The sequence below is a fragment of the Pleurodeles waltl genome, chromosome 10 (genome assembly GCF_031143425.1).
Source record: "Pleurodeles waltl isolate 20211129_DDA chromosome 10, aPleWal1.hap1.20221129, whole genome shotgun sequence".
Classification (NCBI taxonomy): domain Eukaryota; kingdom Metazoa; phylum Chordata; class Amphibia; order Caudata; family Salamandridae; genus Pleurodeles; species Pleurodeles waltl.
In genome coordinates, this window is record NC_090449.1 from 364,713,325 (window position 1) to 364,735,626 (window position 22,302).

General features: G+C 41.4%; 1 protein-coding gene across 27 annotated transcripts in view; it reads left to right on the top strand.

Moving 5' to 3' along the window:
* The window catches only part of RBFOX1 (RNA binding fox-1 homolog 1), a 788,453-nt gene that overhangs the window by 286,649 nt on the left and 479,502 nt on the right, over positions 1–22,302 (top strand). The gene's annotated exons all lie outside the window — the stretch shown is intronic.

A 22,302-nucleotide genomic window follows, 5' to 3' on the forward strand; every position in this document is an offset into this window, starting at 1 on the left:
TTAAAGATGTTTCATGCATGTGTTACATGTATTGCTTTTAAAGTGACGAAAATTATAGGATAGCCAATATTAACCTTATAAAACCTTCTTTGATATTAGGCAAGCAAATAAATTAATTTCAGACAAGCTTTGCAAAGAAAATCTCTCTCTCTCTCTCTCTCTCTCTCTCTCTCTCTCTCTCTCTCTCTCTCTCTCTCTCTCTCTCTCTCTCTCTCTCTCTCTCTCTCTCTCTCTCTCAAATGAAAGTTGTCTTTTGGTAAAGAGTCCAAACTTGGGAAGATTCCATATCTTGTACTTACATTGGATAATGATGTACTCATAATGACTTCTTTCTAAACAGTGCTTCGCATCAAAGGTTTTGCCATTTCTAAGTACTGACAGTATTGTGTTACTATCAAATAAAATAATGGTGTCAACCTACTGTCCTGGACAAGTAGAAGATTGTGGTGGCCTTGCCATGATTCAAAACATAACTTGAAGCCCACAGTAGATGTGCTACTGTACCATATCAGTGCTTGTAACAACATGGTGGAAGAGAGGCATTAGTAACTGTGAACAGATCTTAATATTTTCGCTGATCCTTAAGTTATTGAAATCGATAGATTACAATGTAAGGATATTGAAAATATGTTGTTCCATCAACAGCTCTGGAATCGAATGTTGCTGAGGCAAATAAAATGGAGCAAGTGTGAAGATATGCCTTTAGTGAATCATTTATTGGCAGAGAAACACCTGAATTTCAAATCCACATACCAATTGCATATTTTCAATCAATATCTTGCCTCCCTTCATTTCCAAATGTGGAATGATTAGACATAGGCTAACTTCAGGATTAAGGCCCATATGTATAGGCTTTTGGCACAGGCAGGGCAGCACAGCAAGTCACTCTACTGCAGTACCCTGCATCAAAGAGAAAGAGCAGGAATGTGCTGTATTCAAGCAATACGGCTCATTCCTGTCTTTCCCACTGTGCAGGTGGCATTTTGGCAGCCCAGCGCCAATGCAGGAACCCTTGAACCATGGCACAAGGGCGTCTGCCCTGTAGGCAGAATTGTTTTTGTGCAGGAAGTGACACTGACAAGCCAGTTGATCTCAGACAATAAATAGTTGTAAGGAAATTCTCATTTTTACATACTCAATCTCCACATTAGAAATTCCAAATAAAAGCTCAGAACAAATATTTTAATGCACTCAAGTGATAATTTAAAAAAAAAATCAACCTCTTCACCATGACAGAGGCACCTCTCACAATTTTTCGAAAAACACAGATGCATTGTCATCCTTGTGAAGTGTTTATCTGAGTGATCTCCATACCCAGTTTGGTGGAAGGAGACTAAAGGGAGGCAAATAAAAAGTGCATTGTTTTCTTCATGACAAGCACAATGAGACCGTCTCAGCTGCCCTGTGCCTTTGCAGGGAATGTACCCCAAATAATGACAGAAGCAAATGCTATGGGTTTGCAAATTCCTGCTGATATATGCCTCCTCTTAGGCCACCGAGGTACCATGATATGTATTTTACCTAGCATATCCTTAAGACGTATGATGGAAAAAGGGTGACCCCATCACTTCATGCCATTACAGTCACTGTTTCCAGTTCTGTGCTTCTGTTATTCAGCCTAATGCATTCTGGTTGGCGAAGTCTTGGTTTGCTTCCATTGCTCCAATTAGACTGACACACTATTAGAAATCGAGTTTCTGGGTGGCTAGGGTATGCACCTAAGCCAGAGATAACCCACCACTCTAGTCATGGTAAGGGAGCTACACACCCAAGATAAACCCTGCTCACCCCCTTGGCAGCTTGGTCAAAGCAGTTAGGCTTATCCCAGAGGCAATGTGTAAAGCAAAAAGAGAGTCCACACAATGTTATATAAAAATATAAAATATATTGTTCATAATCCGTAGACCAAAACCTCATAAAACAGTTATTACCTTGCCAACTAGGCAACTATCAAACATCACGATGAGTGCACGTAAAAGAAATCTTTCCACATTGCATATGTCATGAAAACACCATTACTGTTCATATCATATCGCCCCTGAAACAGTATGATTTGGTTAGTAGAGAACACAACATTCATCAATCTCAGAACACGAAATGCAGCATATAATAGAAAAGGCACCATCACCTATTACCGCCCACAACTGTCACCCACATATCAACGTGAGTTGTTTCTCCAAGAGTAGGCTCCTGGACTACTGGCCCACCTTCAACATGGAATATGGTAATGGAATTGATCGGCAGGAATGGGACGTCTGTTGAGAGTCCCATCCCATCCTATGAACTCCAGTGAATGCCTCCCAACTGTATGCACACATGTAAAAAGAGGGGCAGGCACCCCCAAGTCACCACATACGTCAGTGGGGAGACCTAGCTTTGTCCCTCAAATAGGTAGCAATCCAGTGAAGCTGCCCGTGAACAAGTAATGGCACTGCCTTCACTGGTGGCTCAACCTCCTCCTCTCATCTGCCTTTGCACTGGAGGCAGCTCTTCAGCTTGCACCCACATTGCAGCTCAGACCATGGCAGTGAATCCAACGGAGAGGGGGTCTTTGTTACTCGGCATCTCTGCTCCCAAAAGTGGATGCCTGCTTGTTCCCTGGGGGCACTAGGGAGGGCACGCTTTATATGTGCTTCACAGATCACTGCCGGTAGTCATCTCGATACTCCTCTTTTTCCCTGTGCGCCAAGTTGCAACATAGGCAAAAAGCCAAATGTGTTCTTCGTGCTGATCAATCATCAATCCAGTCGCTTTAATCAGTCTTCCCCCCACATGGAGAGAATATCAGTACAGCGCACACCACGCACTTGGACTTTGAAACCCCAGGAGCAACACCAGGGAATCCTTCTGGTCCATGGGAATTTTAAAAAACAGGGTGGGGGGAAGTAAGCTCCCCACCTCTGGAAAGCACTGGAGGAGCATGATCAGGGCAGGCAGCAGACCAGCACAAAAGGCAGAAAAGGCAAAGTGGCAGTCCCTTCTGCAGCCCAACAAGCAACAGACAGCAGGCTAGTCCCACAAACCAAGCAGTCCAGATGGCAGTTTTTCCTGGCAGCACAACAGTCCCTGGCAAGGTTCAGCATGTAGAGCCAGCAGCATCTTCTTACAAGTCCCACACACTGTCTCAAAACATGGGGTACAACTCCTGTACTTATACTCACAATATCGTTGATCTAGTGGTCACTTCAAAAGAACTATATAAGTTCCAACACCCTCTTTCAATCCCAGCCCTGGCTCCCGACATCAGTATGGGGGAAACAGCCCAAAAAATGTAAGTGTGCCCGACCTCCCTCTTTCTCAGCCCAAGAAGACCATTCAGTATGCAGATGTAATCCTGTTCCACCTCCACCCTTCCTGTGTGATGGCTGTCTTGAAAGTATGCACAAAGCCCAGCTGCAACTCTATCCTATAGTGGACTGGAGCCCGGCTACATAGCACAAGAGCCATAAGTACAGTGAAATACCCACTTTCTAAAAATGGCATTTCCACAATAGTAACAAAATAATCCACCTACACCAATAAGCAGACTTTCTCCCTACCATACCACACATACCAAACATGCCCATGCTACTCCTCACAGATCAGAAATTGCCACTGAACTACCTTAAAATTAATTCCCAATGTTAGGCTATGAGAGGAGCAGGCCTCACAGCAGTGAGATCCCAAATAGGCTGTTTGTCAGTATTAAGACATGCCATACAATGAAGGCACCTGTCCTACCTTTTACCTACACAGCACCCTGTCCATAGGACTATCTAGGACCTACCTTGGGGGTGACTTAGGTGTAGTGAAAAGAAAGTTTAGGCCTTGGCAAGTAGTTTGACTGGCCAAGTCAATGTGGCAGTAAACTGCACATGCAGGCACTGTAGTGGCTGGCCTGAGACAATTTTGAAAGGCTATTTCTGTGGGTGGCGCAATCAGTGCTGCAGGCCCGCTCATAGTATTTAATTTATAGTCCCTGGATATAGGGTAACCACTTTAGAAGAGGCTTACAGGTAAATTAAATAAGCCAAATAGGTGTAATCCAGCTATGACAAGTTTTAGGGGAGAGAGCACATGCACTTTAGCATTGATTAGCCGTGTTAAAGTGCCTAGAGTCCTAAAGCCAACAAAAATAGGGTCAGAAAAATAGGAGGAGAAAGGCAAAATGTTTGGGGAATATCCCACAGAAAGGTTCGACACACCACTAATGGAAATGATTGGTAGGTAAAAAATTCAGAACTGAAAACAGTGTCTGTAATAACATGAGGTGGTTAACCTAAGTGGCAGATTAAAAAATCTGTATATTCTCTGGCTTTAGGTGCATCTGTATCAGATAAGTAGGTATAATGAGAAATTATTTTTCAAATTATTTGCTTGGGGTGAAAAAGCAGCGTCCCTAACTGGAGACTAGAAGTGACATAATTCTGATACTTATTGTTTTGGACTGATTGCAGTGGATGGTCGAATAAACTGGAACAAATGAGCTTTCTGAGCCAGAAAGATATTTATATATTTTTTTAAAAATCAGGCTCTGCAAAGGGCAATTTGTAGGCCCCCATCTGCTGAAGTCGGCTTTAATGCGGGATCTCTGAATTTACATGAGAATGTGCAAGAGTAATTACTCATGGATTCAGGAAGTGTGCACAATTACCATAGCAACTTTGTCATCACATGACAGATATGTATGTATGTGAAGAAAGATGCAGAAAAGGTTAAACTATGGGGCAAGATATGCCCGTGATGGAAAATGCGTTGGAAAACGTTGTACATTGCCTCGAAAAAAGCCCGAGGAATGCATAAATGCTGGCTTTGCCCAGGAGAGAAAAATAGATTCGGAGAAGGAGGATGTGATAATGTTTATTGGACCAAACAGAAATAATATAGAAAGCAGGAAAACAAGGTGGTGAGGATATGCCTGCTAGCGGAGAATGTGAGAATATAGGGGAGATAAACATGTATGTGTATGATGAAAAAATGACAGCACAGTCTGAAACAAGTATTGCTTTAGTAGCTTTATTTCAAATGCCAATACTGATAATAGTAGTAGCGAAGGCAATAAATAATGAAAAATCAATATCAAGAAAAAAATAACAATAAACCCATGAACAATATGAAATATAATTGTTATTAATTATAAGCAAACCGTGAGGTCTCAACGGTGTCGCTAGTAAGCTTTTTGCATTTTCAAGAAAGAATGAAATATAGGACAAATAATAACATAGCTCCTCCTTCTCTTCTGAAATGTAGATATATTTAACTTCTCAAGTTTCACCTAAAAGGATTTCTGGGTTAAATCAGTCACAATTTTCCATTCTCTTCTACAGATTGCCTTGGATCTGTCTTTAAAAATCTGTAGTTGTCACCTCAACTAGGCTCCATACTCTGGCTGTGCAAGCAGAACTGGACACAAACCTGCGGATGGCAACCTCATAATTGCATGTAACACTCCTCGTGAGTTCCAACCTAAGATTTTGAAGCTTAAACCACATCGTCATAATCGTTACAAGGTAACAATTGGATTAGTATGTATCCATAACGCATTGTACTTGAATCTTTGGGAAAGCTGTGAGTGAAGCTCAGCTTTTAGATGTGGAAGAGTTGAGCCTTGTTCTGCTTCACCACGACAGCTTCGATCACTACCAGGAGTCCAACCAAACATTCATTCTCCAAAGTTCAAAACGTTAACACATTGTTTTGCATAATAATATGTTTAAAGATAATTTTTTACTTGGTTTCAAAATCAAGAAAAACATTATATCCATCGAAGTAATTTCAAAATGTACATCAGGATAAATAGCTTCAGGCAAAAGACACTTTATCATTCTGAAGAAGAATACATTGTCCTTCTACTAAACATTCCAATTACATTTTACAAAGTTAAGAATCTACTCTGTATTTGCATGGAAATAAACATGTATTGAATTAAATAACCTGTACGGGGGGGGGGGGGGGGTGAGGAGGTCAGGAGCCATTAGAAACAATTGGAGACACAAGTCAAAGAAATTGAGGAAGAACCAATTGAGACCAGAGAGCAGACGAAGGGTTGCACTGCCAACCACAGATTTGACACAAATTTGTGGATGCAATTTAAAAAGTAATACTTCCATGTAGGCCCTGTTTTGGTGATCAGAGGGGAGCATAGGACATGCATTTGTACTTAACATACAGTGATTGGCATACACTACTTCTATGTCGCAGACCATTACGCACCAATATACTTGATAGATTTTTATCTCTTTACAACTTTTGAATTTTATTCGCAATCATGTCTCTGGTGAGCCATTAGTTGGAGCTGCAGATTTGATGTTTGAGGAGGAAAGGCTGAACTCCTATTTGGTACCTCAGCTCATATAGATCTGCAAGACACTCAAATGTCCTATTAAAGACCTCACTATGAAGGAGGGGCTGAAAAAGGCGCTGAGGTCATGGCTGGCAGCAAAGTAGGCTGTTGAGCACAGAGGGGAAGGTTACTGTGAATAGAAAGGAGCAGAGGCTGCATGTGGATTTTGTAAATTAGAATCTGCCTGGGAGGAAGCACCTTCCATGGCAAGCAGCAGTGTTTCTTCAAGAGGTTTTCCCCAGAGGCAATGGGGGACAGGCAGGGGGCAGGAGAGCTTCAGTTGGAACTAGCCAGGGTCAAATGAGAGGCAGAGCAAGAAAAAAATTGCCATGGAGGAGAACACATGATTTTAGCTCACAAGTTGAGCTTGAAGGTGCTGAACTTAAAGAGCAGATCCAGCACAGATGGTGAAAGCAGTTCTATAGTGGCCTTTGAAGGATGTGGTCAAGGATATTGTTGTGGGGGATGACATAGAACAGTGCTTTAGGGATTATGAAGTGGCACTGAGAATGAACAGGGTCCATGAGAGAGATTGGGGGGAGCCTCTGGAAGTACTTCTTAGTAGAGGGGAGGGACTTCTTGTTGGCTTTAGAGCAAGGAGATCAGATGAGGTACTTTGCCATGAAAGAAACCCTAATCAGGTGGTATGGTCTCACCCCAGAAAGGTACAGGATAAGGTTTAGAGAGTGTACTAATCTTGGTTCCCATATTTGGGTGGAGAATGTTGATTCATTTTGCAGAGCACTTGATATTTGGGTGAAGGGCAGCGAAGTAACAGATTATCAAGGGCTGTACAATTTGATTGCATGGGAGCACTTGTCTAGTTGATGTTTTCCAGGACTGTGCCAGCACTTGATTGACAGCAAGCTTACTGATCCCAGGAAGCTTGACAAGGAGATGGACTGCTGGCTCAGCACCAGGGTCCAAAAGAAATAGTTTGAAGGAGATTTAGCCAAGGGTGGGCAGGCTCCCCAACAGAAGATTGAGGGGGGACAAACATAAAAATAAGGAGTTCTCAAAAGGGTGCCAAATGAGTTCCCAGGGTACTGAAGAGAAAAAATGCTTCCCTTCAGGAAAGTCTGCAGGGAAGGGACCCCTAAAGTGCTTCCCCTTTAATCAGGAGGGACATTTCATGGGGAGTCCTAAGTGTTCAAAGTAGGCACAGTCCCTCATTGGTGGGAAGTCACTAGGGGTGGTGAGTATGAAGCTTGGGTAGGAGTTGGCCCCAATTAGTAGTGGGAGCCAGATGCGTTAACCCTAATCTCCCTGGGTGAGGTGGCCCAGAGAACCCACATGCCCTTTTGAGTTTCTGTATGGGCACCCTGAAACAGTTGTATTGTGGAATGTAAGCTGGGCTCCGACGTTCCGACTGTCTCCAGGCAACAAGATTCTGGAGATTCTGGAGATTCTGGAATGCAGGGTCATGGAGAAGGAAGACGGTTGGTGGCAGAGGCAGCCGGAACGGGGTCGTTGTAATAAATACATATTTTGGAAGGTAGGGCATGTACTGCTGTGCTTTACATGTCCCAATAGTGAAATACTGCTAAACTTGGATTCCACTTTTGCAAGGCCTAACTTTCCCATAGGGTAAAATGGGTATTGCCTTGAAATATCTTTTAAGTGTAATTTTATGTTGGGAGCAGATAGAGATATGGAGTGTGGAGTCTCTGAACAATTTGAACATGCATCTTTTGGTGCAGTTGTTTTTTAAATTCTTTTAAAGGATGGGCATTTTTTTGCTTAACCATTCTGTGCCTCTGCCTGTTTTCCGGATACAAATCTGGGTCATGATGACAGTTCAGCTGTTTGTGAATTCACTCTAGACAGTCACAGAAAGGGAGAAGAGATGTGCACTGCATATCCTGATGGTTCATCATCAGGCTGATGGGTCTTCCTGAGCTAGAGTGGTGGGAGAAGCTGATGCTTGCACCTGAACAGGGCTGTGTCTGTCTTCAAATAAAGCAGTCCCCCGACCCCCGGAGTGTGTTTGAGGCCAGTGCAGAGAAAGGAAGAGTCTTGTGCACCACAAAGACTTCTCTTTGGAGTTTGCCTCCTTACAAGACAGAAATGGGTATAAGCGCTGGACCTCTGACACCACATAGTTAGAATCCTTCTGGACTGAAAAACGTCTGCCAGGAAGAAGAGCTGGATGCTGTAGGAGGGACTGCCACTCTGCCTGTTGCTTTGTTGTTGTGGCCTGCTCCTTGATGCTTCTATCCTGGCAGTGAAAGGACTGGGCTTTGCTTTCTACATTCTGTTTCCAAAGGGTCTCCAAGGGCTTGGACTGAGCTGTTAAGAAGTCTCAGGGATATCAAGGATTTCACCTGCCAGCTCCTGGGTCTCTTGCTGAGAGTCCTGACTTGTCAAGGAGGGCAAAACCCAGTCCCTGGGCCTTGAAAGTGAGTTCTGGTGCAATACGACTTTGAACCAGCACCGCTTAGCTTTCTGACTCTGAACCTCTGCCTGCACCGGAGCCATGGTCCCTACTGAGGTCAACAGAGGCCCTATGCCACTGCAGTGCCTCCGAAGTCCCTCCACAGAGTGAGTCCAGTGTGATGTGTCACCGATGTCCGTGGCACTGGACTCCGCTAAAGCTCCTGTGGCGTGATCACGACACCTCAAAGTTGACGCTTTGCATTTTGACCTGCTGGAGTCAACAACCCCATCTTGTCACAAGAAACCGATACCTCACCGTTCCTACCTAGCAGTAAGGAACCGACACCTCACCTCCCTGGTAGCAGTGAGGAATTGACGCCACACCTGCTCCAAGGTACTAAAACTGGGGTCTATACAACTCTGTGCCAACCGCAGTCCCTCATGGGCATCGCCAGACTTTTGGAAGCAACTCCATCAAGCGGTTTTAATAGCCTTAGTTAGAGCTATTCTGTTTGTAAGCGCCATACTACATATAATCTTTGAAAATTCATATATTTACTTGTGTATTAGGATTTTTGTTGTTTTGGTCTTGCTTTACTCAGATAAATATTGGCTATTTTTCTAAACTGGTGTGGAGTACTTTTGTGGTGTTAGCACTGTGTTACTGTGTTACTGTGTTTGTGTACTAACACTTTATTCATTGCATCAGAGATAAGCCTAGCTGCTTGAGCCAAGCTACCAAAGGGGTGAGCAGAGTTTATCTTAACTATGTGACTCCCTCACCCTTACTAGAGTGAAGTTCGCTTCTTCGACAGGGTGAAAACCACTGACAACTAGAGACACAATTTCTAACAATCCATGACAGCCAGTACTGTTCCAGGGGTGGGCACACAGTTGACAAGGAAGCATGCCTTAAAGACCTATATCAGCAGAGTGCCTGTTATAAAATAAATGGCCAGTAGGTGGGAAGGGGAAGTAGATGAATAAACCATCAACTAGAAAAGCATTTCTAATCTTGAAAGCTGAGTAATAGAGTTGAAATGCTTAGGATATGTTAGGACAAGAGGAACCCAGATAATACTTGATATGAGATTGAAGAAAGAGCAACACACATTACGGAGAGAACAAAATGGGTGGTGAATTAAATGACAATTCTAGTCTTTAAATGATTGAGGTAGACCCAGCCTATCAAAGTAGGCAGAAGGACATTTGTATTTAGAAAAGAAATGTATTGTCGACAAGCAATTCTGTGAGTGATTTAAAAGGAAAAGGAGGATTTTGCACCCTTCCCCTCCAAAATCCTCCTGATGCAAGACTTAAATATAATTTGTTAATATGATCAAGCTTTTTGGCATTTTTTCAAATGCAAGTTTTACCAAGCCACTCTCAGATGATTGCACTAAAGATGCTTTTCTTCACCTTCCTTTAGGATTCTTGTTTATAGCCAGCTAGCGATACTCTGTCTGATCACTTAATGAGAGCTTGGATGTTTCTATTTATAACTATGGCGTATTAATATGATATAAAGATATAGATCTGGGGCAGCTGTACCTTTGTGTCTATGGATCTCCTAATGGTTTTACTTTTGTATTCATAAGGAAGAGATTGGCTTTGGCTGGGGAGGCGTACCATTTGATGAAGTATGTGAAAAAAGTCTGAGTAACACAATAATGCCATGCATAAAAGCACAGTAACACAAAACATCAGCTTAAAAAAATAACACTGGACAAGAGATAACAATATACTACAAAACAACAAAAAATAACACAAGACAACAAAATAGTCACAAGAGAACAGAACACTACAAAACTACTAACATATAAGGCAATGCCACAACGGCAGCACATTCTATAGTATGACAGCACACCAGTGCATTGAAATGGAATTTTCGATACAAAGCAGCACAACAACACAACACACAAAACCAGCAACAGCAGCAATATATAATAACAACACAATGAACATATAGACAAGCACAACACCAAACAATAACAAAACAAAACAAAACAAAACAAAACAAGTTGTCTCCATCAACAATAGAACAACACTATGGCAACAAAACCTAACACAAACAAAAAGCACAGTTAAATTGTTGCACTTTTGACTTTTCTTTTACTTTGTTTTCTTGTGTTGTTACTGTGTTGTTTTGTTAAATAATGTTGAGTTGTGGTGATGTATTTTGTTGTTGACTTGAGTTGGTTTTTGAGATGATTGTGCTGCAATATTTTCTTATATTGTATCTCTACCATTTCATTGTGATGTTAGAGATAGTGGTATGATGTGTTGCTGCTTGTTTTGTTATTGTCCTTAATAGACAGTGCATTGTTTTTTTAAATTAAACATGCATAAACACACTTATCACATAACACAGTCCCTCAAACCCACGTTTACAATTTGCAGTGGTAAAAAGTGTGAAAGGTATTTGCTGCACTATATATTTCCAAGAAAATGTAAAAGTGCCTAACAAAAATATGATGTGATTAATTTTGCACTATCTCTCAAGAGCAACATGCCCACAGTAAGGGTGTAATTTAGTCTTGATTTTCTAAGGTTACTTCGGAGGTCTAGTAAATTGCCTGTCTGAGCGAGTCATTTAATGTGATCAGTGTTTGCATTCTCGAAACATTTGTCATGTAGGGATCAACCTGATGTGATTTTGTAATTGTGAAAATCCACATATGAATTGCATTGTATATCGATCAGTGTGCTGCGGTTTTGTTATGTTTTTGTTTGATAAAGACTACAGGAGATATAATAGGGATAAAGGTTGAAAAGCACTAGAAACTGAATCACAACTGCATAATATGGGTACTTTGAAAGAGTATTGTTAGGCAGATTATGTTCTAATAAAACTGTTTAGATGAATGGTAGGTTTCTTTCTGGATGTTCAAACTTCTGACTTCTTAAATGTACATTGCTTCTAATACTTCAATCATAAACGTGCTTAAAGGTAGAATTACACCAGGATTGTATTTAATGGAGAGTAATTCTCCTTATGGCAGAAGAATGTGTAAGTCCAAGAAAGGGGTACCATTAAAACAACCCACAAAATGCTACTGGGCTGCACGTTTCCCTCTTTCCCGGTTCTTGCACAATTTTTTTAAAACCTTTTATTTATGTTCCTAAAATGGCCGTCCACCATGTCTGAACAGTAAAGTGAAAACGACGAAGACTGACGGTTTCAAGCTAGCAACTCATGCACCCACATGTGTGCAAATGTGTTGTGACACATTGCCAGCCATTTGGCAATTAGCTAATGCTAATGCTAGGTAGCTAATGCTAGTGCTAGGTAGCTAATGCTAGTGTAAACTCACTTTGGCAAACCAATATCTTGGCCTTTTAAATATGAGATGTTTTTTACTGTTTTTCAAATTCTGCTGCCCTTTTAATAAAAGTGTAATGTCCTAAAACTACAGTCAGTGAGTTGTGATAAAAGGAATCCATAGTCAATTACAGAGCACAGTATCAATCTTTGCATCTCAGTACATTCTCAACTAGATTTATTGTGTAGGTTTTTATATTTAAAAAACAAAGACAAAACCCAAACTATTCGTCAATAAAGTAGGTTTATAACGTATTATTCATACAAATATCCAGTAGGATTCATTGGCCTAAATGTATTTGTGTTCATGCAATGGAGTGCTCTGTTGTAAGTTATAGACATGCACTACACAAACAAGGAAAATGGTGCAATTCAACCTCTGCAAAAAGTCACATGCTTCTAATGTCATCGGTGACTGTTACTCAAACAATGTCATTACCACACAGATCTAAGTGCTGCAATGTGGTGCAAGGGCGAGGCATCAGTATATTGGAACTTGTAGTATAAACTCGAGTACACATTCCTAAAAAGTGATAAACATTAATCTGAGGAAAATCTGTAAAGTCACCTAAATTGCCATATTCCACTTGCCCATTGTTTCTACTTGCTTCGATCTAGTGTCGGATTTCACGGAAAGCCTGACCACACAGTTTTAGTTGATTATCTTTGAGTTAAAACATGTGTCTGTTTGTGCTGAACCGTTTCCATAATGCCCCAATTGTATATATTACTGGGAAAAAGTGTCCTTCGCAACTTGAGTCAATTTTTCCACAGTGTTCTTGTCAAATTTCAGTGCAAAGAAGATTTTACATGTCAAATTTTATCATTGCTGCTGTTTCTGGTGCTTTGGGTCGTTCTAAGAGTCAATGGTAAAATATAATGTTCTTTATTGTTATAACAGATGATAAGTGGCATAAGTTATATTATTTATAACAATGCACATAAAGCAGCATTTTTCCGTGTAAATTCGAGAGATCTTTAATTTTTGGATCCGGTGTTAGGCAAGTCTTTTGATTTTATTAAACATAGAAATATCATATGCATAGTCATGTTAGGCTTTCAGGCAGTCCTCTTCAGTCATTGTTGTTCTTCTGTGTCATTCGCATTTTTCATCTGCTCACCATAGTGCACAAAATAGTGAAATGGTTGAGCCCACATCAGCAATGGCTAACTTCACTGCGAATTACTGAAAGTTGCTCTTTCAGAAGGAACCATACACAGGCTATGTAGTTCCCTTCAGTGACATGAACTAGTGGTGTGCTTTATGGAACCAAAAAATATTTTACTTACATTCACTTTATTTTTATTTTACTGAGGATGCAGGTGCACGTTCTCTATCAATGAAAATTTACAAAAATAAAAATGACTAAACAAAACAAGTGTTGACAAAACCAAAGGGCTCACAGCCAATGCCAGACCTATTAGCTTTGTTAATGTTTGCTTATTATACAGGAACTATTCGGAACCTAAGACCCTATGCTGGTGCATCTCAGTGCCAAATAAGTGTACTTAGTGAATTCATTCCAACTAAGGGTGTGGAATTGGTGAAGTTTGATTCTAAAGAATCATGAGGAATTACATTAAAATTCTGCAAGATTCCACAGAATTCTACGGCAGGGCAAGTGGGCATTTGGTGCTATTTTCATAGCGCAGTCAAATACCACTCAGTGTTCTTGCACACTGTGCATTTCTAAACTTTTTAATCACTGCAGACAATGTAAGGGGCACTGAGTGGTATGCAGTGGTTTCTAAACTTTAGAAACCATGCCATATATCACCCTTACATACTCTGCAGTTTAGCATTGCAGGGTATGCAAGGGCACTGAGTGGTATGCAGTGGTTTTAAACTTAGAAACCACTGCATAAGTAATTCCGAAGGCAGAATTGTAATTAATCAATAAGTCTGTGATAATAGAGTAATGCACGGAATTGAAACCTCCGCCCAGGCCTAATTTCAAGCTCTTTTTCCTTATGTAGATGTGCAACCTCATTAATATAACTCCACGGCTTCATAAATACATGCTGACGTAAATTGGCAAACATGATTGCTGTGTTCATAGTCGACATAATACTGCACAAAAGTGGCATCCGCACTTGTAGCCCAATGTTTGGAATGCTGTCCAGAAATTAGCACGGACCTTATTCCTTGCTGTACTTATGTACATAGTTTTAAATTGAAATTTATTTGCATGCACTTTTTCACGCCTAAAAGTTTTTTCTACACTGATGCCTCGTGTATTAAACAAATGTCGAGCCTTTTGCTTAGCTGTTTAGCTACTGAAGTGAAAAATACGTTTCTATTTTCTTCTATTTTAAAACTGTTCTTTCTGTTGGGAGGAGAACACAGTCAAACTGGGCCAATCTTCTTCAGGCAACGGACAGCGCAATAGTCAGTTATGGAGGTATAATATCCGAAAAGCAATGCTACCCTATAACACTCATAAGACAATATCTATTAGAGAAACATGTGGCCTTATAAAGTGCACTTTGAGTCAACCTATGACCTTCTGGTTTGTGTGTTTTACCAGAAAACTGGTTGCTACAGCAGCTTCATCACTTGCAGCCGGAGTCATTTTATTCACGGATATTTTTAGCAACATTCCTGGCAGCTCTATTTAAAAACAAATATCTAATACGCATAAAAATCAATATTCACATTTCAAATGCTTTTGTTGTTGTTTGCCTACACACAGACAAAAAGTATAATCTGAGGACGGTGGAGGAATGCCAAGCACATCATCTCTGTCCTTTTCCTTACCCTTGGCATACAGGCCCTCATAATTGGATATCAATGCCGCCAGCTAAATGTATTTGTTTCTCCAATGTGATCTGAACTATTTAGGCCCTAATTACATGTGGCAAAGTACTAGGACAATTTACCGTTCTGTGTAGAAAATTGTCCCAGTACCGTGCAATTAAGAGTAAAACCACATCAAATGTGAGCCGGTGGTCAATACATGTGGAGGCGAGTGCGTGGGGTGGATGTGAAAAAAGGAGGTGGTCTCTGTTCGTAAGGGAAGGAGAGTTCGCTTTAGCATGCAGAAGTATTGTACATTTCCCACTTTTAGAGAAAAAATAGGCAAGAAACTTGGCTGTTGCAGCTAAAGCCGCATGCAATTTTTCTGTCCAGTTTTTCTGATCAGAAAAATTGAGTCAGGATCTTTCACACCCAGTAAATCCAGCCGCAGAAAAAGTAATCACGAATAAGTCAGCAGAGTGAAGTTATCATGTACAAGAATGCATTAAATTAGTCCTGCCTTACTGATAACCAGGTCTTTAGTCGATAGATAAATTAGCAAATGAAATGTGTAAAGGATGGAAGGCCATTTGCAGGACTTCCTTCTTCAAAGATCTGGGTGGAAAAATGTGGGCACATCTAAACATTTCAGAAGATTTATCTCAACCATATAATGACATTATGGGGTTTTTGTGCCAGGAAATGTAGATGGTGTCTAAAATGGGACTTAGCTTTGTAGATAAAGTGACACACAAAAAGTGAAGATGGTAGATTTGACATTCTAAATCCCCTCACAATGGCACACCACCGTTTATGACTTTCACCACACTGGCATTTGCAATGTACTTGTCCAGATGTGGATGGGCAGAGAACCAACCAGATCTTGATGAAAGGGTTACTGTCTACATGTAGGAGTATGAGATGGACACTAGGTGTAATATTCTGCATGAAGATGTCCCCTTTCCATCAAATACCAGTAGGCACCATTACTCCTATTCTAGAGTAAAGGCTTAATCAAGACAACAAACCCCTGTTGGTGTTTTTCCACCATACAGCCCTTATGGTGGAGGAAGTGCTGTTGGTAAATTCCTCTCTGGGGTGGCTAGTTCTCTCAGAAATGTCGGGGATTTTCTTTTACTGTCTAACTCGTGCCAAATGTAGAGCAACACATAAAGAAGGCAGTAAAGGTCAGGGTTTTATAACAGAACAATACTACCCACCTGGGTGAAAAGAAAGATTTACTGCCATGCCAGAAATGAGCAGCTGGGCAGATATGGAATACTCAAGATTATACTTTTACAAGCAGCAAACCGGCCTATAGATAACAGAACCAATTGTGGAATCGCTGCGGTTCGGACAAACTGAGTTCTGGAACTGAAATGTCAGGATGGACTTACCATATGAGATACCTGAAAAACCCCTGGTAATAAATTGACAATCTCAAAGTTTGTGACGCAATAGCAGAGTGATCATGAGCCCATCCATCCCTGAGAGCAGCAGCAGATGTAGTAGGACATTCATGATTTGCTGCTGTGGAAAAATGTGTACAGCACCAAGATTCTAAATTGTTTGATTATTTAATGGGTTTGTCTTCAGAATTGCTTGCTAAACCTTTTTGCCAAAACAGTTGGAAACTTCTGCTGCAAAATTAATCATTTTGACCCATTTTAGAACAACAGCTCTGATAGCACAAAACTGTTAACAACAAATAAAATCCTCGAGAGAGCTGACTCACACACTGTGCTCTCTCTCTGCAAAATGGAAAAGCATTTTCCATTGCTGATTTTAGCACCCAGTCCACGATTGCCAGTGTTACAGTGCTTGCACAAAAAAGTAACAAACATTGGCAACAAAAATGGTCGTGGCTTTTTGTATGGAGTTTTGGCAGGCTTCTGAAAGCGGAGCACAGGTTCAGTGCAAGTTTCTGGCGCACCTAAAGACCAGGCTACAATCCAGCCATGAATCCATCCTAGAATCTCGAAACCTATAGTTCCTATTTTCACGCACAAGATCACCATAATCAGAATTGTAGGTTTCTTATTTACCTTTATCAGAATTTTATCTTTGGGAGGGCAAGCTAGCTGATATCAGCAGCAGAAGACATAATAAAGCGTTTTGTCAACAGGGACAGGGCTCCTCTACACATGCCTCTTTATTGGTTTTATATGGAACAGTGATCATATCCAGATGTAACCAGAGTTCTGATTCAGTATGACTAACAGAAGGTGTGTGATTGAGTCTGAGTACAGTCAGGATCAGTGCCATGACTGAGCCTATATGCTCTCATTTGCAAGTCTACCAACGAGTTCCTCTGAGAATAAGTGTATCAAAGTCTCTGATTGTGTCTGCATAATATGAAGGCCAGACTTCTGATCAAATCTGGGTTTTATTTGGATCATTTATTTGATTGGGAAATGACATTAGCAGGAGTATTACTTTAATTAAGCTCGGGCATTGTGGGCAGAGCTCTGACGGTCTGAGGGTGATGTCAACAGAAGGGCTTTCAGTGAATATGGGTACTACCAGGAGGAGAGAGCTGAATGAGTCTGTCTACTGTCCAAAGAAGCTGTCTGACTGAAGACCTTATTTAGAGTTTGGTTGACAAGATACTCCCATCACACATGTCCACTATATTACAAGCATCTTTTAGACTATGGCACTTGTAATGTGGTGAACAGGAAATCTGCCATGTTTGGACAGAGTATCAAGTCTGACAAACTCTAAATAAGGCCCCTCATGTGGATATTAACCTATTAAGCAGAGTATTTCTTTAAACAATGTTAAAACAGTTTAAGGTATAACCTGCAAATGCACTGGATATGTATGTGTCTCTATCCTGCCACTAATTCTGCAGGGCCTGCTTCTCCAAGCCTATGATGTAACAGTTGGATATCTATTCCCATATGGTTACCCCTTTTTTATAAACTAGAATTCAGACCTTCATGGAATAGACAAAGAATGCCACTGGTACTTCTTTAAATCTACAATAGTATCAGATTTCCACAACCTCCAATAACAAAACTCTTCTTAAATGTACTTTCCACCAGGTGGCAATTTAGTCACAGGAGAATTTAAATGATGCAGAAAATGCATTCCAAGTGCCTTTTTCCTCCACTGATAAGATAGTATAATAGGTTTGTATGCATTTCTAGGATGTGAAACAATTCAAGTTTCTTGTTAATACCCATCATTTGCAAACTCTTGGATGATCATTGTGCCTTAGCATGCAGATTCTTCATACATTTCTTAAGATTGAAATGTCATCAGTCTTGATTCTGCCATTTTACTCGATGTATTATTATCTACACTTAAGATACTAGTATTCATCACCATAGGAATATCTTGGCCTTAATGTCCTGGACTGTAGTAAACACACAAAGCCATTAATGTGCAGTGAAATCTTAGGTTTGGAAAAGTATCACAGACTTGGCTATTCCCTTATACCTGAGTAGGCTAGGTTAATATGTGATATAACATGGTAGCTGATTCCAAATGGAAGTGGCTGGAGTGGAGAATGATCAGTCTTTAACTGTTTTCTTTTGGAACATTTGAACCACTCAGCTACAATGATGGAGTGATATCAATGACAGTGAATGCAGGTGCTGTGTGAACCAAGAGCAAGGGGGAGATCTCAAAGAGGTATAGATTGACTATATTCTAATTATTTGCCAATAACGACAAACAAGATATGACAAAAACCTGGCTCAATGACATGAATCTTGACAGCTTCAAACCTCAACCCTCACTGAATGCCAAAGAGCTTGAATTCACCCAGGACCTCAAAGAAGACATTGTCAGATAAAAACAAAGATGACATGAGCTCTCTGTTATATAAAAGTCTAAGTGTTTCTTCCAGGCAGCTATTTCTCTCTCATTTCGATAGTCATAGTGTCCTACTTCATGGCTTCCCACTCTCCACCCTGGTATCACTTCGGGCATCCTACAAGACCCTGCACATCTCATCCTGGGATTGAAGAAAGATGATCACATCACACCCGATCCTGATGGAATGTCACTGGCTCCCCTTGTCGGTCCACACCATCTTCAAAATTCAGCTGTATAAAGGGAAATGCAGTGCCTAAATTTTAAGTTGAGCTGAATTTCTGGAACTCTGCTCAACCTCATGACCATAAGTTCATGAAACTCATGTGTGAGTTGCCTTTGCTAATTTATCAGCTCACGACCTGTAGTTCACACACTGATTCAGTAGCAACAATTTAACACACTGAACCATTTTACCAGCATTATAAGCTAATTTTTCTAAATGTAGACCTGAGCAGTGTAGCTTCTACTGCCTTTCCGTTATAAACAATATAAGTAAAGCACATAATGAAATCCTGCACATTTACGTGTGTGTTGCACTACATTTGGCTGCATTATTTAAATTGAAAATACTCATGTCAAATTATTTCTTGCCAAACTGCATGCCCTGTGGTTGTTTGGGACACCAACTATCAGAAAGCAGTAATACATTTTGAATACCCTCTCAAATCAGGGAGTTGAAAGGCCCAGGAAACACTGTGGAGTGCACCTTATTTGAAGTAGTGAAAACTACCCTGGGAAATCGACCATTCAGTTACTCTTGACTACATAGCCAATGTAAAAGGGAGAGATACTAGCATCTGCAGGCACTGAGACAGGTAAGGCTGTTTAGACTGATAAAGAGAGATGCAGGATGTGCAGCCAATGAAATGGAGAGAGAGGCCTGGGGGAAGAGCGTCTCCAGCCACTGCAACCTGATAGGCCTGCAAGTGCCGGGATCTGCTATCAGAGTAGTAGGGAGGGATCAGAAGGCAAGAATCTGCAGACATATGTACAAATGTTAAGCTATGCAGCCTGTGAGATGGGGAGAAAGGTCGAGAGAGGTCAGGCTGTGCAGACGATGCGACCTGAAAGGTCTGAACTGCGCTATCAGAGTATTAGGAAAGAACTCAAAGGATGCAGCACCACAGACAGACATGGAGAGGCCAGGCTGTGTATCCAGTGAGATGGATACAGAGGCTTTGACGGGTCATGTTCTGAAACTAGTATGTCCCAAGAGGCCTGGAAAGGTCAGGGCCGCGGACAGTGTGTTCTAGGAGGTCTGTGGATGCAATGCTGTTCAACTGCCGAGCAGCTATTACCCTGCAACTTGTGCCACTGTGTACAGTCATGTTTGTGACTGACACTGTTCTTGTGGCATGTGACCTTCATAATGCACTTGTTTAAGATCTTGCGAGCCACTTCTTGTCATTAGTCACTGAGATGTTGCCATCTTATTTCATGATTTTCAACTGTGAGAAGAGGGCACTTCGAAATACTATGCTACATTAAGTCAGACAGGGCCTATGTGAGCTGATCCGCAGCAAAATAAAAAATACATAAAAACAGTGTCCAGTAAAGCCCTCTATTTTTGGCATTTGCAGAATGAAAAGCATACTCTACCTACTGCCTGCCATTCCAGAACGAGAGTGCAACATCACTGAAAGGGCATTTTACGAAAGAGGGGTGAAGTGATGCATGCATGACATTAGTTTACTTCTGGCTTTCCATGCTTTTGCAAAACTAGGAGACTCTCCTTAGCTGGAGCAAGGTATGGCTTCATCACATTATCAGCATGCATGAGGGACTATGAATCATGCGGCTCAAGGACCTAGGCCAGTTAAGCACATGGGTTGCACTCTGGCTCTATGAGGGTGGTTGATGTACCTGAGCCTAGTGAGTGGGGAAGGTTTGACCTGGCTAGAGCTGTAACGCAGATCCATGAGTCACCAATGGGTTGGAGTGGTAGCCATCCAGGGTGTCTCTAACCTGTCAGGGGGCCCCATTCTGCTAGAAGTCAATGGATATCTGAGAGATATGAGAGACTCCGGGGCCCCTCCTTACATTCTGTAGGGTGGCTCCTATATTTTGCATTATGCCATTGGACCTGGCCTTAGGATAGCAGGGTATGTGCCTGCACCCTGCGAGCCCAGGGTCTGGGTCAAGGTTCTGTGAGCTCTAGTTATGTCCTTGAGCGCAGGGTATGAACCCCGATTGGCCCTGTACGATGTGGACAAATCTAAGTACATGACTTCTCGAATCTTTGGAGTCCATTTTATATTTTTCACATCTTTTTGTAATCATAATGTAAGAGCAAAGGTAGATGCTGAAACAAACTAGTCCTTTAAGGTATTTCATCAAATGAGGGCCGTGGCGCTCCAGATGGTCATCTTGTCAACAGTAGCAATTCAGCCATGAAGGTATGATAAAATATGAAAGAAAACCATGCTGTGACCCCGTCTTTGGAATAAGCACTTACCGCCCTGCCCCCACAATGGTGGTGATATCAAGCAGTCAGTGTGCTGTTTACTTTTAAATTTACCTTGTCAAGGGTTGCATTGCTTTTGGCCAGGGTTATAGAGTCGGTCAAGTCAACAATTCATGGGGAGAGCCAAGCCAGCACTGAGCCAAGGGCCTGGCTCGGATCTTAGAGCCTGTGCATGAGCCGAGCCCTGAAAGTGTTTGGTTTGTAAATCATAGACCAACCTCACTTAAAATATGATAAAGTCTCTTCAAAATTCAAAAATGTATTTCTTTAGCAAGTGGACTTTGACATTATTATGTTACCTTATACTATGACACTGAGAAGTACTTTATTAAAAGTGATAGCTTTGAAACATGTACCATTAGTGAACTAAAATGCATGGCAATTGTCATATAAAGAGTGCTTAATTTGTGCCTGTGGTTTCCTGTGCGGGGCACTGGCACTTATTTTTAAGGGCTGGCACTTATTTTTCTGCCTCAAGCGTTCACTGCGAGCAAAAGACACTTATGGGAAAGACGGAGGAAGGAAAAATGAAAAAGTGTCTCAAAGGGAGACAGCAGAAAGCTGCAGGAGTGAGCTGAACGAACGGGGAGTGGCTGTAAATGTATTGAAGAGGCCCGAGATGGCTTCAAGGTTATGCTACCTCAGTATTCCCTGCTCGCACATTTAATTGCAGCAGCCGCACATTTCAGAGGAGGTCTTTGGGCACCGGGACGTTTTTATTTACAAATTAAGCACTGCATGGAAACTCTGTAAGTGGCCCATGTTATTATAGAGTAACATTCCCATGTTAAAGCTTTGTTTTTACTGAGTTGTGCATTCGTGGCAGAGTTTATATAGCCAAACTTGTCCCAAAGTTATTGGAGCGCTTTACAGAAGAATCTGTTACTTTACACATCATTGTATACAGGGACGGAAAATGAAGTGATTCACCTTGAATCACAGGAGGTTGAGCTGACTCAAGGATGCGAACTTCGTTGGCCAGGTCCAGGTTCTGCAGAGCTTGCCGTAACACCAGTCCCAGGGTTTGAAGAGAGAAGCAGGCAGAATCCACATGAAAACTCGGCTCGGTAAGGGCTCGGGGTTCCAACAGAACCTCGAGCTGAGCCACAGCCAAGCTTCACAGTCGAGTTTCAGTGACTCGCCCACCTCTATTGGGATACTGCTGTATAAACTATAACGTAAATATATAGCTACCTAATAATTCGTGTATTCTTCGTAAAGTTCGATTCTAGTTATGAATTTGGTAAGCACATAAT